General features: G+C 38.9%; 1 long non-coding RNA gene across 1 annotated transcript; it reads left to right on the top strand.

Annotated features, from left to right (window-relative positions):
• The first annotated feature begins 1,231 nt into the window (after positions 1-1,231).
• On the top strand, positions 1,232-9,101 carry LOC144374179 (uncharacterized). The gene is made up of 4 exons (XR_013433654.1): positions 1,232-1,390; positions 2,358-2,481; positions 4,821-4,931; positions 8,862-9,101. It is a non-coding gene; the product is annotated as an uncharacterized LOC144374179 (long non-coding RNA).
• The last annotated feature ends 7,690 nt before the right edge of the window (positions 9,102-16,791 follow it).

A 16,791-nucleotide genomic window follows, 5' to 3' on the forward strand; every position in this document is an offset into this window, starting at 1 on the left:
CATTGCCTTTCTCACAGTCAGAGTCCTGGGTGGACTCGGTACTTGCAGACACTCCTTTTGGGAGGACTTTGGTCAGGAGGGACTCTCATTTGCCATATGCATAATGGGTCTTGTCTTTCAAGGACCCATTTTTAAAAAATTATTTTCTGTTTATTAAACACTTCTTTGTTGTTCAATATCATCAGCTTTCAAGAAAGCTAAATATTATTCTTTGTTTCATGTTTATAGTTATCCAAAATGTATCTGTTCAGCACTCAGAGGATGAAAGGTGGACACTAGGGTTGCCTACATAGAAAATAAAATACAGAACAGAAAAATGAAGCCAAATTCTAATTTCAGATAAACAATAATTTTTTTTGCATATTTCTGCCCCCAGTTTAACGAGGCATTCTGTATTTTATCTAACAACACTAATTAAGATTGAATCAAATTCAAAGACAGTCGGGCTGAGAAGTTGGATTACAGTGTACAAGGCACAAATTAAATATAAACAAACATTCATATTTGAATTTTTAGGTCTTACTCTTAAAAGATTTCTTAACTTTTAGAGATATTTAGTAGAACATATATTGATAAAATTATATACTAATTGGGATTTGCTTCTAAATACAGGAGGCAAGAAAGTGAAGGGGCAGGATTGGCTCTGGGTTGATATATATGAGGGTTAATTATCCTATTTTGCCTACTTTTTATTGTGTGTGAAATTTTCCATAAAGAATGAGTCAAAAGAGACAGTCATTTTTGCCTTCAGGTTAACAGATTGTATTTTAAAGGCACCTTAGATAACCAGTGACTGAAGATTTGTGTAGTAGTATGAGAAGAGGTTGTGAATGGAGACAAAGGATTTTACTGTGTGTTCAGAATTGTGGACATCTTTGTCCCTTGATTGACATGTTTATCAATTTGATCTTTGTTGTTATCTTCCATGGAGCAATGCAGGTGAGTTGCAAATTAGTTCCAGCCTCTGCAAGTGTAGGTTGCTCACTGGGTTATCTCAGAAAGCTCCTGAGAGGAATGTGGGTGAGAAGAAAGGAAGGATGCTCAATACTCTGGCAACATTTGAAAGCATGTAAATACCAAATACACTGTCAGGGGTTAGGTCTGAATAACAAGCATTATATTTTTCAACTTGATCATAGTTTTTTTTAAAAAAAAACAAATCTCTCTAAATGATTGGATTGAAGCTCTGGAAAATTAATTAATTAAGTGTACAACCTAATAAGTTGCCTAGTCTTTCTCTACTATCAGGTGAGCTGTCAGCAGCTGGGAATACTCAATCTCTGGCATCATTCTGGCAGTTTCTTATTGATGAACATCTTTAATGATTTTCTTTTTTTCTTATTCCAGGATTTCCTTCCAAAGCTGTTGAAGAACATCCCAGAAAAAAAAGGTGAGGTCCAACTTAAGAATTAAGAGCCCAGTTTTACTTTAATATTAACAATGACCCCTCCAGTGTTGGCCTGCTACATCCTAGAAACTTCAGTTTTCCTCTCTAACCAGAGGCAGGGTCCTGGCTCAGCCAGTGGAGTCGCCAGACAGACATCCAGACTCTGGGAGAGGCCAAGTGGATAGTGGGGGCCAGTGCATACACCTGAGATTCCCAGAGTCAGGGCCCCAGGAGTGTTTTAGGAGGCAAATTAGGACAATCTGTAGCCTCAACTGCTGTGGTGAAGAATAGAGAAGAAAGTTCTGAAAACGGGGGTGCCTTCAGTAAATGTGACCTACCAAAGGAAACACTTGAATTGGAGGTGAGGATGTGCAGTCAGGCCCTGGTAGGTTCTAAACCAGGTCTGCCACTTCCTCTGTGAAGCTCGGAGTGGGTCACTTCATCCCTTCACCTTTCTTTTCTACTCTCACTGCTAAGGTTAAGGAGACAGATAATGCTTGTCTAGAACAGATGCCCAGTCAGTGACCCATGTAGCTACCACATCCTCACATCAGGAGTGTCCAGAGGCTGTATGTACAGAGACCATTTAACCCTTGATGTTCTTGAAGCCAGCAAGTATGGGGAGTTTACATATGAAGATAGCCATTTCATCCTCAAAACAACACTCCTTGGTAATTGTATATTTATCCCTGCTTTACCTATAAGGGGACAGTTCCAAGAGGTTGAGTAAAAAGCCTGAATCTCATGGCAGTATGTGGCAGGGCTGGGATCTGGGCCCAAGCAGTCTTGCTCTAGAGTCTGTCCTCTTACCCACTATGTTACCAGTGGGAAAACTGGGGCTTGGGAATGGAGTCGATTTTCCACAATTCCTTAGCAAGTGAGATAGCACAGTCTGGAGTTGGGTCTGGGTGGTTCTCTCTCTCTCTCTCTCTCTCTCTCTCTCTCTCTCTCTCTCTCTCTCTCTCTTCAGTGTGCTGCTCAGTACAAGTGCACTGCCCTGGACGAGAAGGAGACTGCCATCTCTGCACGTGTGCAGTTGTAGGCTGCCTACCTCCCACAGGGTTTGTAAAGAAGGCTTAAGACCCAGGTTTCAGGTAAACTATATTCATTTCAACTTTTACTTCTAATTTCTTACCTTAACTTGGGCCTTGGAAGTAAATACCCTGAGACAGTTTTCAGTAGCAAAATTGATATTCAGACATTAAAGGGGGACATCTTGAGATATTAAGTATTTCTCTGAAAAAGAGCTGACCTTACTTTCCTCCTTCTATGCACCTAATAGATTTCCAAATGTGGCAATGAATTATTTAACACAGTTGAGTCTTAGATTCATGCAGGATCAGTCACTTGCATGTTGATGAGCTGCTTTTACATGCTTTCTGAATTGGGTGTCTCAGGGTAAGGTGTCTGGGCTTATGCTGTCAGACTGGATGCAGGCAGTGACATGAGAATCCAGGAGAGGGCCCAGGGTCATGCAGATGTGGAGATTTTATTTAAGCATGGGATTTTTCACTGGCTTATTTTTGTTTAAACTCCTCTTTTCATTAAGGAAGACTCCAGAGTCAATCTTCTGCAAGTAAAAGGGTTATTGTTAGTCCTTTTCTTCTTTTTTTTTAAAATAAAGTAGAAACACACATAAAGGAAGCCAGAACACCACAGCTTAATGTGTCTGTCCTACTTGATGACCTCCTTGTCTCTACAGCTCCATTTGCAGGCCTTCAGGGCTCCAGTAAGCCTCACCTGTAGAGCTTGCAGGAGGCCTTAGTCATTGGCCAAGACACTCATCTGCTCAGGATGCTGCTTGAGATCCATGCCTTGTTTTGGAGGTTTCAGATATGCCATTCCTTTTTTTTTTTTTTAAGTAAACGTATGGGTTTACCTCATGCAAAAATCACATCAGATGTGGCCAGTATTCTTAAGATCAAGAATAACCTACAAAATGTATATCCACAACCATCTTTTTGGACCTACCCCAAAATAACTTTTTCAGGCCCTATAATAAAATGGAGCACTTTTCTTAAAAAGAAAATCCACAGGCATGGTGTCTTATCTTCTTGGAGCCTGTTCTGTGAGATAACCACACATTCTTTTGGAACTTCTTAGAGTATAAGTATAGCAATTTTCACTGAAGCAGCAAAGTTCATTTTTAGTTTAGGAAATCTCTCTTAATCTTCATCATAAGGTTATGGAGTTAATTTGGATGGCCCCTGAGCCCTCTGGCTCTGGGGGACCTGGATTTTGTCTTGAGAATATTTATTGAGTCAACACACAGGACACACAAAGAGACTGTAATCGTGGAAGTGAGAAGCACTTTTTTATATTATTTCTTGGTACCATGGATTGAACCCACTGAGCCACATTCTTAGCCTTTTTACTTGTTATTTTGAGACAGGGTCTCACTGAGTTGCTTAGGGCCCTTGCTAAGTTTTGAACTTGCAATCCATCTGACTCAGCCTCCCCAACTGCTGGGATTATTGGCATGCAACACTGTGCCAGGCAGAATATGATCTTTAGGATCTCAGGAGGTTGGAGACAGGAGCCAACAGTGATAAAGGCACTTCACTTGCTCAGCCACAGGTTGATAGTCACACTTAGCAGGTGTGGCTAATAATCAATTCCCCATCCTTGTCACCCCAGCCTCAGAACTCAACCAGCTCATGCGGGCAAGTGCAGTATAATTTTTAGGCAATTCATTGTTTATTTCTGTTTACTTTAAGAGCATAAAGAGAACAACTGAACAGTCTGTGTGCTTTAAACATGGCTTATTTTTCTAACTAGAATCTTGCCAGGATGGCTAGCATATTCTCTCCCCTGCTGTGTTAACCAAGTGTGACTGCATTGGTAGCCCCAATGCAGGGATTGGTGGACACACTTGAAACTCAGAGTTGCCCTCTAGGATGGGAGTATAGCAAGGGAGCAGCCAGCCAGCAGGCAAAATCACCTTCAGCTCCAGATACCCTGGAGGCCCAGGGTTGGTATGGCCCAGGTTTCAAGCATGAGGTGGGAAGTAGTGGTATGGAGGACTCTCAGTCCGGGGTCTGTGTACTTCTATCTCTATAAAATCAATTTCCATACTAATCAGACATGAAACAGAGTAATTTCCTGTAAGTCCTGGGTCCCAGTGAAGTGGAAATGCTTCTGCTTATCTATCCTGATTATTTAAGCCACAGGATCTCTGAGGGAAAGACTTGGCTTGGATTCTAAGTCTTGAAGTGTAAAAGTCAATTTTTGACCTCAGCACTGACTTAAATACTCCCTGCACTACCATCTCAGCAGTTACCATCCAAACAGCAAAAGTGTCTTCTCCTTTTCCCAATGTGTACTGTCCCATTTCTTCCCTGAAAGCTAAGCATTTTCATGTGGGTTCTCACCAGTTCCTGAGGAGGTGAGGCCACTTGCAATGCCTTACAAAGGACTGTTGTCTTAAGCACAGGAGGTGATGCCTGCATCTTCCTCTCCTGGTGGGACATCTTACTCCACCTTAGCAAGCCCCAGGCAAGCTAAGTGCTGGAGGCTGCCTGCCCCTGTGAGCTGAGAAACCCAGGTGAGTGTCTTTATTCCTCTGTCTGTGCTGACTTTGGCAGGAATCCTCCTATGCTTTCTGTGCTGTGCTTTTCCATCTGCACAGAAAACACCACACAAAAATTGACACCCACTTCTCAAGGATGTTATGAGGAATGAAGATCAAGGCATCTCCTGCAACTTCAATGTAAATTCCAAGTGACCATACAAAGTGATTGATTGTGCAAATAACACATTTCCCTGGTTGGAGTGTTGCTATTTCTCCCCCTGTATTCAGCCTCATTATAGAAAGGAAGATATTTATAAAATGAAGATGGGTATGTTATGGAAATTCATACAAAACATGTTTATTGTGTCATTTAATATTATTTCATAATTTCACACTTAAATGTGAGAAGCATGACAAACATAGGATATGAGCCTCTTCACAAATGATTCCAAGAGGTGGGCAAAGGGCAATAACCACAAGTGCAAGCTTTCTTCACTACCCCTGATGTTGCTTAATGGTCCTAACCAGTATACACTGTTTTGTAATTAAATATTATGACAGTGAAATGGGAAGAGCTGACAAAGAGTAGTCTATCCTTGCTCTACTTCTACACAAAATACCCCAAGAGTCAACTGGGAATTCAGGAAGAGCACCTCCACTCCTGCACTGGCACTGTATGAATGGTGCCCCCTAGTGGTTTGAGGGATGTAGCCTGCAGAGCTGCGTTGGCAGGAGATGGACAGACAGGAGACTCTCTGGATGACTTCATAGGGCTTCATATCCTAAAGCTCAAAATTGTGAAAATGTTTTCAAAATGAGAAGTTCAAGATACTGCCCTCTTTGAAGTTTTTCTCAAAAATTCAGATCGACAGTATCTGAATGCTCACCTAGACATGTTCAGATATCTTTGACACCCTGCCCAAAAGGCTGTGGCAGAGAACTGAGTTCCATTTGTGGAGGAGCTGTGCACTGCATCAGAGAACTTGAGGCCTCTCCATTCCTTGGCAACCTGAACTCTGCTGTTGTAGAAATGAGGGCACCTGCTGCCCTAAGTTCCCATGCTTCTGGGACATTAGAAGTAGGTCCTGAAATGGCAGCTTCTCTTGGTAATCCTGAGGCTGTTGCAGCTGTAGAATATAATATCCCCAGTCACTCTGCTACTGTCCTTCACAAGCTAGTATGACCAGAGAGCTCCTGGTTCTGCTGCTGCTGTGTCTTTCCCTGCACCCTGTCAACACAGGACGAAGGCAAGGGACTGCTCTGCTAGCTTTTCTCCATTATGAATGTGGCCCTCTCAAAATGCTGCAGAGATCAAGCAGGATGACTGCAGATGGTTTGACTGAAACTGGGAGAACTTTCACTTCCTGTGGCCCCTTCACCCAGTGAAGCACAACTTAGTTGTTTTCTAATGCCTTTGGAACACAGAGTCACATGAGCCATCCTCTTCACTGGGAAGTCCCCAGGTCTCCATAGGAAAGGAGCTAGGTCCTTCCAGTGGAGCCTGCTTGGGGGAAGATGTGTTCAGTGGCCCTGTTGTCATACTTCATCTGGACAACCTGGTGCCTAAAATGGGGTGACCTTGGACAGGGAAATCATGTCATCTTCTAGCGACAAACATTCTCTGTTTCTCTCCATATCATAGTCTGGATTTTGTATTTTGAAACCAATCTAAAAAGAAAGAAATTATTTTCAGACAAATATTTTATTGTAAACCGTAATTTCAGCATTATCATTGACTTGCTTATTGTCCTGGAATATGCACCAAAAAAGACAATCCTTCCTGGGCTGAATCATGGAGGTTATTGTGCAGGTTATAAATGGTGAACAATTCCCAACTCCCAAATTCCTCAGAATCTGCATCAGCTCTTCTATCCAGGTGAACCCAGGCTTTTCAAAATCTCCCAGCAACCTCTCTTCAACCTCTTCAATTAGACTGAGCAGAACCCCAGCTACCCTATGCACATTCCCACAGCTTCTTGACTTTTCTCAAGTTGCCCCATCAACACACATGACTCAATGTATTGTAAGATTATTCTTAAGTGCATTGCATATAAAAGTCATGAACAGAACAAAAGTTTGTAAATACTAGACAGTGTGTTATAGATGTGATCTTAATAATTGCACAAAAGGACTCTAGTCTACTTTTTTCTCCTGCACCAATTGAGTATAATTGCAATGCCAGCCATGATCCCCAAAGCTTAGAGTCATGAGCTTAAAAATGAAAAAATGCTTTCTAGCCTATGTAACTTAATTATCTATGGTTGTAGAGGGTCACAGGCAAGAGTGTCTGGAAGATTTTTGATATTTACACACTCCTGGAAAACATCTCCAAACTCAGAATGGATTTAGGTAAATATCTAGAAGAATCTTTGATCCACACATAGGATGGTTAAAAATTTAACTCTACTTAATAAAACTGGTATCTCTAAACACAACACTGTTATCATTTTCTCTTCCAATATAATTAGACGCAATGAAATAAGGTGGTAGCATTCATAATTTGTCAATGGATACAGATCAGTTAGCAGGTCTGTTACAAAAAGATGAAGCCAAAAGGCAGATGCTCCCTTTCTCATATCCAGACCTCTTAGGATCCTCTCCCTGACCATGCTTGCTTCTGGATCACATGGGCCCATTCTAAACAGTTACACTGCTTTTCAAACAAATTTATCTCCCTGTAATTATCTTGTTCAGATTTTCTACTGATTTGTACAGCATCATTGATTTACAGGACCTTTGAAATGTTTCCAGTTCATGGAACTTTTATAACACAATAACACCATAGCTTACAGAGAATTTGCTATTCTTTTATTTTGCAACAATGTTTTTATATTCCCTTTCTTATTTTCTCTAAGAAAATGTCATCCTAGTCTCAAGCAACCAATATTTTCAATAACCAGTGAATAATGATAGAAGAAAGGTATATGGAAACCTGACTCAGTGAATTAGTGCAATCCCAATACAGTAAAACTTTGTGAAGCTTTAATGATGATTCACAAAAAATATCTTATCAGAAATTCCCCAGGGGCTGGGGATGTGGCTCAACAGTAGCACGCTCGCCTAGCATGCATGCGGCCCGGGTTCGATCCTCAGCACCACATACCAACAAAGATGTTGTGTCCGCCAAGAACTAAAAAATAAATATTAAAAATTCTCTCTCTCTCTCTCTCTCCTCTCTCACTCTCTCTTAAAAAAAAGAAATTCCCAAAACAAAATATTGGCTCATGTAACAAATGGCTACAAAGTACCTACTAATACTGTAAGGTGCCACATGTTGGACATAATTGAACCACATCCTTTCTTCTGTATCTTAGGGGATCACCTCTTGGAGGTTTGATTGGCATATTTGACAGATCTCAAGTAAAAACTTCTAATGTCTCCAGCAAGAAATCTGATCAAGACAAATTGTAGAGTTGTTCTTAACTTCTCTCACAGAATACCCAACATCTCTGCAGACTACCAATTAAACCTTTAAAATATTCAACTTTTCTAGTTTTGTTTAATTTCACAGCCAGCACCATGATAAAAACCTGGCAGGATTCCTATTCTTGATAATTACAGAGAATCTTAATTGGTGCCTACTCCAATACCTGCCTCCCAATACTTGATTTTTTCATAAAAGTAATATTATACAGTCACAGTCACACTGAAGTAAATATGTGACAAGGGTCAACAATATCCTATGTGGAGAAGTGACATGAAACATTTTCAAAGAAAAATTTATATTTCCTGTATCATGTAAAAATATGTTCTTGCAAATTTTTGGATTTGAATTGCATTGATTTTACATATATGGCAGTGCATTTGCTTGTCTAGCTGTTTCCTGATGCAGAAATCTGGGGATGGATTCTGTACAAATGATCAATTAAGAATCTCTAAATCATGTTTTCTACATGTGTGCCATGATTTTTCTTTTTATCTTTTTTGTTTTGTTCCTCTTACATCTTTGTGACTATCTTCAAGTGAAGATGCTGAAAAAATACCAAAAACAGAAAGAAAAGAACTTAAGAATGCTAGAGGCATCCAGAGAAAGAAAAGAACACTTGTTCAACCAGATTTTTGCAAGATGGAGCTCTGCTTCACAACTGATTCTTTATAATAAAACCAACAATGGATTAATGGCTGATCCTTAAAAATATGAGAAGAACATGAGATTATGATCTGCATGGCTGGAAAAAATTTTATTCTAACACAATTTCAAAATATATAGAAAGAGACCAATAAAAAATGCTCAGCCATAACAGTAATCGAGGAAGTACAAATAAACCAGTTCACATCAACCTGATAACCAACAGTATGGATGATTCTGACCATTTTGAGTTTTGCTCATACTATGACATTCAAAGTGAGCTTATCCTTCAACATACTAATCAAATAAATGATACTTGAAGTTTTGTAGCATGTTTATATTACCCTTTCCTAACCCCCCTCCAGTGGGATGGTAGTGTTAAAACACTGGACATAGAATGTCAAGGATTGTATGGTGAGTACATTTGTTTGATGGTATTACAGATTGAAGCCAAGGCCTCAGGCATACTAGGCAAACCCTCTACCACTGGGTCACACCAAAATAGAAAAAGCAAAAAAGCTATGCATGTAGCTCAGTGAGAGAACACCTCTGGGTTTAATCCCAGAATGACACAAAAAATAAAGAAAAATGAGGACACAAAGTGGGAAATAGGACTATGAAGAAATAATGTATTTATGAGATTGAAGCTAATTTAGTATTAACATGAAAATAAAATATTGTAATTTAATTTTTTTTACTGTAAGAAAAAGAGCTACAGATATGACACCAAAAGAAATGACAAGGAAGTCAAAACATGCCACTACAAAGAAAGAGAAAAAAAACAAACAAGTTGAAGCAGTAGAATAACAAATGGAGAAACACAAATACACACACACACACACACACACACACAAAGAGAGAGAGAGAGAGAGAGAGAGAGAGAGAGAGAGAGAGAGAGAGAGAGAGAGAGAGAGAGAGAGAGAGAGCGCGCTGGAAGATATACCAAAGAAGAAAAATGGCAGGAATAGCCCTATTCTCTCCTCCTCCTTCCTGTCTCTCCATCCAATGGCTTTTTTTTTTTTTTTGTTACGTTTGTTTGCTTGTTTGTTTTTGTTGTATTTTGTTTTCTGTTTTTTTGTTTTGGTATTTTTCAGTAGGGTAGGGGATAAACCCAGCAGCTGTCTCACTGGCTTTATCACAGAGCTTCATCCAGCCCCCCCCCCACTTTTTTTAACTTTGAGACAGGGTCCTACAAAGTGGCCTCAAAATTGAGATCTTCCTGCCTCAGACTAAAGGAGTCACTGCAAAAAAAGGCATGGCCCCCTGTGCCTTGCTACTAGTCCATTGTTAATTGAACAAAATAATGAATTTTTAACATTAACCATGTATTAAGGACATGTTTGATTGATACTCCCTCCTTTTATTTTTTGTCCTTTCCTCCTCTGTGGGTGACCTAATCCACTTGGAAGGCATCCATTCTTCCATAGAAAACAAAAATGGAGCATTTATTTTGGATTCAAAAGAAACACTAGGCAGAAGTTAACAATTGGTGCTCAAAAAACTAGATAATCATGTGCAAAGAATCAAGTTGGACATTTTACCCCATAAGCAAAAATCATCTCAAAATTGAAAAAAAAAAGATGGATAAACCTGCCATAAGAAAATGTGGGGGAAGGTTTAATAATGTTGAATTTGGCAACAATTTTATAGGTATGTCACTAAAATACAAACAAAAACAAAATATATTAGACTACAATTAAATAAAGAACTGTGAATCAAAGGACACAATGAAGAAAATAAAAGGACCATCTGTGGAATAGAACAATGCTTTTGAAAATAATATCTGAAAAAGTGTTGATATCAAGACATAAAGAACCACAACTATAATTTAAAGTAGACAAAGGATTGGAATAGACATTTCTCCAAAAAAATAAATAAGTGAATAAACAAATTTTCATCAAGCATGTAAAAAGATGGTCAACATTACTGTTGGTGGGAAGACAAAATGGAGTAGGTACTGTGGGGAAAGATATGATCATTGCTCAAATAAATAAATAAATAAACAAATAATAAAAATAAAAATAACGTATCCAGCAATATCATTTGTATGAAGTACCTAGAGTAGTGAAAGTCATAGAGACAGAAATACAATGGTAGTCCTCAGGGGCTGAGGAGGAGACATTGGGGAGTTCTGCTTTAATGGTTATAAAATATCAGTTTTACAAGATGAAAAGAGCTCTGTGGACAGTTGCTCGTGGTGCTTACAAGGCAAGGTAATGTAGACGAAGCTACTGAAGCATACATTTTAAAATGGTAGAGAGAGTAAATTTTACATGATGTTTTAATAAAATAATCATAATTTTAAAAAACCCTCAGGAAAATACACCCAAAAAAGAAGACCTGAATCTATACATGTTAAACAATTATAGTTCACTTTTAGAGTAAAGCTACTTATAAGGTAATATATGCCTCAAAACAGATTCAATTCACTATGGGGGTGGAGCCTCTCTGGCCTTAAAGACCACACCTCTCAATATTATTCCATCAGGGTTAAGGTTTTCACACAGGAACTTAAGAGGGTTCAACATTGACTCCATTCCAGTCATACTGAACCCAGAGTTATTCCCTCTCAGACATGCATCAAGTAACAATGCTGTCCTCAAAGATGAACTAGATATATGATGGTGATGCCCCAGATCATATCATCAAGTGAAAATTGATATCAGAGTTGTATTAGTTTATGTAAGTGCACACTTACATAAACTTCTCATGCATCTCTCAGAACCAATCTCACCATTAAGCAATACCTGATTGGAATTGATTTTTTACCTTTTCACATGTTTTTACTATGATAAATACAATTCCTCTTAAATACAGGCATTGTGAGTTCTGACTTATGGAGCAAATGACAATTTCCTTTATGAAAGAAAATGAAGATTGTACTTTGTCATACAGTGAGCTCTGGAGAGTACATTTGAGGCTTCTTACTCTCTAGGAGAGGCTGGTGAGAAGAATAAAGGAAGCAGTGCTTTTAATAATGGTACCTAGGAGATATAATATTACCCCAACATTTCATATGCAGAAACACTTTTAAACCTCTTATCCTAGAGAACCTACAAAGAGGTGCAGCATGAGGTACTAGAATGAGACTGCAAGATCACCCAATATTTTAAAACAACACCTAAATGGGGATTTAAAATTAAGAAATGAAATAAAACACTTTATTCACAGGAAAATTACACTTGGGGATTCCAGATGAGCACCTCCACGATTCCAGGAATCTTCTGGTCTCTTTTATTCCACTCCCTACCCCATAACTCATATAAAACAGTCTCAGGTTTTCTGAAAAGCAAATGTCCATGCTTCAAATGTATGAAAGACATGAGGTTTTTAAAACAAAAACTTAGTAGTAAAAACAGAAACCAAAGAGACAGTCCTGTGCATTAGCCCCATGAATAAAGCAGGGCCTCTGGAGCCTGCTTACCTGAGATCCATGAGGCTTTGTTGAAGACTTCACATTCCAAAGGGACTACAGTTAATTCCTCACTTTTTTTCCTGTGAGGGGGGGCGGTCTCTTGTAAACATTTTTACCTCTGAGAACATGTGCCCAGTGGAGTCCTGTGTCCACTATATACAGTTGGGGAGGAGGGTCATGTATAAGTTGCAAGACAGCTGGAGCTGAACCCATGACCTCCTCTGAGCAAGGGCTCATTAGAACAAAGAAATCAGAGCTACAACAAAGACTTTTGAAAGTCTACTGCCAAGAAAAAAACAGATGTGTCAAAATCTCTTCCACTATCCTAGATTTAAAATTTTCCAATTTGTTTCTGAATTGCACAGAATATTAAAAAAATTATGAACTAAAAAAAAATTCCCAGGAGCATTCATTACATTCTTCCAGTATATTTTCTAGCCTCTCTCCCACATTTGGATTCTAGAGATCTAACCCAGGACCTGGGACATGCTAGGCAAGTACCCTACCATTAAACTACTCCCATGAATTGGTTTGATTTTTTGTGTGTGTGCTGGAGGTATCCAGACGGAAGCCAAGGCCTCATGCATGTGGGTCTCCCATGTTTGAGCCTCCTGCCTGGTAGGTAAGCACTCTACTACTGACCCATACCCTAGCCTATTCTGTTGATTTTTATTTATTCTCTTTACTCTGGGCCCTTTACCACCTCTGTCCCCATTAACATTCAAAATGCCCAGACTGGCCATGAAGTCAGGATCCTCCTGCCTCAGCAACCTAAACAGCTGGGATAACAGGGACACAGCACCATGCCTGGCTAATTCTTTATCTCACAGGAAACAATAAAGAGTACAAGAATCTAAAGAACTTATCCCTAAACCTCAAAATAGCTAAGCGAAATTAGCTACACTAACCAGCCCTTACTGACTGTGTTACAAGTGTCTGTGTATGGCCCCTGTGGGTTAGTACCTAACAACAACAACAACAAAAACAACAACAGGATTGAACTAAAAGAAACCATATTTCTGAATGAAGAAACAATACTGTCTAGACCTACAGAATCCGACCCAGATGACAAAATACCAAGAGAACCATAGCCTCTATTACCCCTACAAATGAGACCATGAAAGGTAAAGGAAAACCAAGAAACTAGACTGGGTACTTCACTCAGGGAGCAGAAATTTACGAAGTCATGGGAAAACACATTTAAAATTAAAGGATGCTGAAAAAATTTCCCCAACATCATCTTGGTATTACATTAGTTCTGTATCTGGCCCCTTCCTTTGTACCATAAGAGATAGTTATTAATTTAATGGCCCAGTTTCTGTTTCTACTATATTACAATACTGTGTTTTGCTGATCATTTTGTTCCTGGATATCTAGTAGAAAAAGTGCTTTATATGAATTTGCTAGAAACTTGGAAGTGTTTTACAAATTTGAGCCCAAACTATTTTGGACAGTTTTTCCTACTCTTCCAGAACATAAGCAAAAGAGTATTTTTTGTGCTTAAGGACTGCCATAGTTTGGACTTTGAGAGTCCCCCCAAAGGCCCAGGTGTTCAAGGATTGTTCCCCAGTGTGGTGGTATTGGGAAATAATAAAATTGACCACAGAGCAAAACCTCCAGAGCCAAAGTAATGCTTTCTCTTTATATTTGACTATTGTAAATAAAGAATAACAGGAAGCTGAGAGACATAGGGATAAAAACTAATAATACTGACTGAATAGTTGGACCATGATCACTTTGATGATGGCAAAATATATTTTTCCTATCTTCACAGGACCAGCCTGGTCAGGTTTGTCTTTCAAGAATAGGAGACTTTACAGCTTAAAATTCAAGGTTTGTTCTGTGACTTCAATCAGCCAATGAAAAATGAGTAAATAGTATTATGTAAAATAATGAGAAAAATTTTCTACCTATTTGGGACTTTTTTTTCTGTCTAATTAACTAATAACAATTGTGTTAATTTTTGAACTCTAATGTAATGTTTGGAGTTCATTTACAACCATGGCACTATTTAGACAAAAATAAATAATCTACAAATTTCTATTGCTAATATGCAACCTTATGACAGGCCGCTCCCTTTAGTATGCTATATTAAGCCCGCCGTCCAGCTTTGTCATGTTTGTGCAGTCCTCATGATGGGCCGGGGTTCTGGGTCCTTAAATTTGCAGAAGCAAGGCACCTGCTGCAGTAGCCCTCCACAAAGTCCATAGTCTAGTCTATTATTTTTAACTGCACTGAGCTTATAGCTAAGATCTTAAAATTCACATAAGACTACACAGGGCATGGTGACACGGCAACATGGTGGGATGTTTATGAGGTGGGGCCTAGTAGGAGATCTTCAGGTCATTGGAGGCAGGCTCTCAAGTGGATTATGGGACTTTAGCCCCTCTCTCTTTCAACTTATGACTTCCTGGTCATGTGGTTGATAGTTTTTCTCTCTTTTTTTTTTAAAGAGAGAGTGAGAGAGGAGAGAGAGAGAGAGAGAGAGAGAGAGAGAGAGAGAGAGAGAGAGAATTTTTTTTAATATTTATTTTTTTTTAGTTCTCAGCAGACACAACATCTTTGTTGGTATGTGGTGCTGAGGATCGAACCCGGGCCGCACGCATGCCAGGCGAGCGCGCTACCGCTTGAGCCACATCCCCAGCCCCGATAGTTTTTCTCTAATGTGCCAAAAAATGACCAAAAAATGGGGACAATTGCCTAGGAACTAAAACCTCCAAAACCATGAAATGAGCCTGATGTGGTGGACAACACCCATAACCCCTGCAACTTGGCAGGCTGAGGCATACACTGGATGCTATCAATTTGCCAGTGTTTTTCCCACTTTGCCCTATGAGGAATCTAAGACTCATAGCTGATAATAACCCTGTGGTCTAGGATCTGATTACAGAGTGGACTCCAGAGGCTCCTAACCACTGTGGACACCTGGACTGGACTCCATGAAAATAAGCACTGGGTCTCATATTATTTTATAAACTATAATGCCCATGTTTGGCAGCCAAGGCAGATTAAAATAGCTGGGCTGATGAAGGGTCTCAGACTGTTGCTTGGGGCAATGTGTGGGGCTGGCTCTCCTGGCCATGTCCCAGCACCCTAAGCCAAATCTTAAAAATAAGAATCTCTTTTTGGCAGAAGAAAGAAGCAAGACTTTTGGTCATTTCACGAACTAAACTCCCTGAAAGGATAAATAATTCTGCCCCTTTACAGTAGTAAAAATGCTTAGTCTTAACACAGTTCCAAAAGAGAATTCAAAAATTGTTTTGGCAAAAACTGCATTGTCAGAAAGTGATTATCACCTCCTCATTACTCATACATGATATAGCCTCCTGCATATTTGTTCATACACATTCAAGTGTATTTGAGAAAATATTAGGACTATTATTTTGTATTTTCTAAAATAAAATCAGCTTATGTAGTTCTTTCAAGATTTGAAAAAAGAAAAAAAAGTTAGACATTACCATTCTAAATTCCAAGAGAACCTCAAGTTTGAGTCCTGGTAATGAGTCCTGGTGAGGACACACAAGCACAAATGCACACGAACAGACGTTAATGTGTATGTATCTATAAACATAAACAACATTAATATGTGTGTATGTTACATATATCAAAATCCATGGAAATCATTTATCTTAAAAAGTCAACTAGTTAAGAATTTTTAAAAAATATATTTCAACTTTGTTATAAACTTATAATTATATCAAACAGGAACTCCATAACCTTAACAATTTTATGATTAAAAATTTCAAAACAAGGCGTTTTTATTCTTTATTTTCACCAACTGAGAATAAAATCTCCCTCTGCTGGTTGTTTCAGTATTTGCAATTTTTTCTGGCAAGATGGTGAAAAAAAGTAAAGAAAAAAAAGAAAAACAGCTTTTATCTTTAACATTCCAAAAACTAAGTACTTAGGGACATATATGTATATTTAAATTCTAGTGCTTAATTATCTAATACTTTTATCCAAGATGCTGTATAGAAGCAGCAGCTTAAAACAGCATAAAAATTGCTGAGCTGGGCTGGGGATATAGCTCAGTTGGTAGAGTGCTTGCCTCACATGCACAAGGCCCTGGGTTTGATCCCAAGTCCAGGTTCCATGGCTGCCCTTACAGCGTCTATCTAGCTGGAGGTTCATGGGCAAAGTGGATCCTCTCCAGCCTCAGCTTCTTTATATGATATAATGAGATGATTTCAGTGTATGTTTTGCAAGAAGCTTTCTAACCCTTAAGATTTTATGAATCTTAAAGTATTAATTCCCTTTCTTTTTAGGACTATATACATGTTGTGAAGTGATATAAAATAAATATTTAGAAAAATAAGATTAAAATGACAAAATGGGTATAAATCAGTTGTGCTAGTGCTGTCACAACATGGTGGTGTTGCATACTATAATAAATTTAGAAAGTAATACTC

This window comes from Ictidomys tridecemlineatus, unplaced genomic scaffold (assembly GCF_052094955.1).
Source record: "Ictidomys tridecemlineatus isolate mIctTri1 unplaced genomic scaffold, mIctTri1.hap1 Scaffold_604, whole genome shotgun sequence".
Taxonomy (NCBI): domain Eukaryota; kingdom Metazoa; phylum Chordata; class Mammalia; order Rodentia; family Sciuridae; genus Ictidomys; species Ictidomys tridecemlineatus.